The 2,500-nt window shown below is 56.6% G+C and overlaps 1 non-coding gene across 1 annotated transcript in view; it reads left to right on the forward strand.

The window, feature by feature from the left end:
* Nucleotides 1-2,424: 2,424 nt before the first annotated feature.
* The window catches only part of LOC126110409 (small subunit ribosomal RNA), a 1,909-nt gene continuing 1,833 nt past the window's right edge, over nucleotides 2,425-2,500 (forward strand). Inside the window, exon 1 of the ribosomal RNA XR_007523765.1 lies at nucleotides 2,425-2,500. This exon is cut by the window's right edge and continues 1,833 nt beyond it. This is a non-coding gene — a ribosomal RNA (small subunit ribosomal RNA).

A 2,500-nucleotide genomic window follows, 5' to 3' on the forward strand; every position in this document is an offset into this window, starting at 1 on the left:
GCAATGTAACGCAATTTGCACCGCAATGTAACGCAATTTGCACCGCAATGTAACGCAATTTGCACCGCAATGTAACGCAATTTGTACCGCAATCTACCCCCATGTTGTGCCTTAACCTAACCCACGTTGTGCCTTAACCTAACCCACGTTGTGCCTTAACCTAACCCACGTTGTGGCTTAACCTAACCCACGTTGTGGCTTAACCTAACCCACGTTGTGGCTTAACCTAACCCACGTTGTGGCTTAACCTAACCCACGTTGTGGCTTAACCTAACCCACGTTGTGGCTTAACCTAACCCACGTTGTGGCTTAACCTAACCCACGTTGTGGCTTAACCTAACCCACGTTGTGGCTTAACCTAACCCACGTTGTGGCTTAACCTAACCCACGTTGTGGCTTAACCTAACCCACGTTGTGGCTTAACCTAACCCACGTTGTGGCTTAACCTAACCCACGTTGTGGCTTAACCTAACCCACGTTGTGGCTTAACCTAACCCACGTTGTGGCTTAACCTAACCCACGTTGTGGCTTAACCTAACCCACGTTGTGGCTTAACCTAACCCACGTTGTGCCTTAACCTAACCCACGTTGTGCCTTAACCTAACCCACGTTGTGCCTTAACCTAACCCACGTTGTGCCTTAACCTAACCCACGTTGTGGCTTAACCTAACCCACGTTGTGGCTTAACCTAACCCACGTTGTGGCTTAACCTAACCCACGTTGTGGCTTAACCTAACCCACGTTGTGGCTTAACCTAACCCACGTTGTGGCTTAACCTAACCCACGTTGTGGCTTAACCTAACCCACGTTGTGCCTTAACCTAACCCACGTTGTGCCTTAACCTAACCCACGTTGTGCCTTAACCTAACCCACGTTGTGCCTTAACCTAACCCACGTTGTGCCTTAACCTAACCCACGTTGTGCCTTAACCTAACCCACGTTGTGCCTTAACCTAACCCACGTTGTGCCTTAACCTAACCCACGTTGTGCCTTAACCTAACCCACGTTGTGCCTTACCCTGCTCTGTAATTGGCATATGACACGTTACATTAATGTATTGTTGTCCAACCGCAACCGGCTCAGAATGTTGTGTACACAGCTATGTGTCATCTCCCCATAACAGCTGCATTGCAGTGTGGTACGCCATAGAGACGTGTGGGAGTAATGGACGCAGTGGATGGCGATCAGCATGAGCCGTCTGTTCATGTAGTGGCGCGTGTATGCAGACGTAGTAGTCTCTTCTCACACAATGTGATAGCACGGTGCCCCGCGTTCCACATCTGCGACATGCTACAGAGGCCGGTTGACAGTTGGTCGCGCAATGGAGATCGCATATGTACGGGGGCACCTTCCACGTGCCCTCTAGTCGGGCACATTTTGTTGCGTGGATGTGAGCGAATGTAGTGTGTCTTGACACCTGACAGGCAGGCATGCAATAATAGTTGACTTTGCAAACGGGGATGGACGTGTACGTTTACTGGTGACGTTACGCAAATGAACAACTGGTAACCCGTTGTGGTGCGGTTGATCTTGCTGGAGGTACATCTGTGAGGGCAACGATCGGTACAGCTACGAAGCGGTCCCCACCATACCAACGAACGTGAATGTGAATCTGGGTGTGAAGCGATACGCGGCTGTGGGTGGGTGGGACTGTCCCCGGCCGGTGAGGGGGGGCCGCCCGGCGTGCTGGCCGCGCGGTGCGTGGGCGCACGCGCTACAGCCGGCTGGTGGGGGCGCCCAGTGGCAGGCGCGCCGGCCGACGGACGCGGCAGGCGGCGCAGCTGCGCGCCGGGGCACCCTGCGCGCGGCGCCGTGCAGCCAAAGTGGGTCCTCGCGGACCCGGTGCGAAGCGCGGTGGACATCTGCAGTGTGCTGGTCCGATTGAGGACTGTGTGCGTTGAGGATGCGCCGCCGCCCGGCACTCGGCGCCGCGACGCCGTCTGCTGCTCGGTCGCCCCAGCGGTTCTCGCTGGTGGTTTGTATCGCAGTTGTGCGGACGTGTTGGCACGTGCGCTGTGCTGGGAGAGTTCGCTTCGGCACCCACGTGGGGCCTTTGCCCTTCTGTGGCGCTGGCGTTGGAGCTGCCGGTCACCGTAGGTGGCGCGTGTTGTCTCCCGCCGGCAATGCCACGACAGCACGCTCCCGGGCCTCTGTCGGCAGCGGCAAGCTCAGTTGGGAGCACGGGTGGTCGCACCTAAAGCGTCTACTCGCCTAACTCCGGGCGATTGCGCCTCTCTCGAACCCGACCAAGTACTTAGGACGGCGCTGCGCGCCGCCGGGACCTGAGAGGGTTTCGAGGTGTATTGTGCAGGGGAGCCCAGCCTCCTCCTGTTTGCAGAATAATTGAGCGGACGCTTGCGTGTTCGCGCGGGCCCCCGGGACACACTCCCGGGCGGCCGGCTGCTCAGCTCTAGTTGACGCAGCTCCCTGGTTGATCCTGCCAGTAGTCATATGCTTGTCTCAAAGATTAAGCCATGCATGTCTCAGTACAAGCCGCATT

The sequence above is a fragment of the Schistocerca cancellata genome, unplaced genomic scaffold (assembly GCF_023864275.1).
Source record: "Schistocerca cancellata isolate TAMUIC-IGC-003103 unplaced genomic scaffold, iqSchCanc2.1 HiC_scaffold_14, whole genome shotgun sequence".
NCBI lineage: Eukaryota > Metazoa > Arthropoda > Insecta > Orthoptera > Acrididae > Schistocerca > Schistocerca cancellata.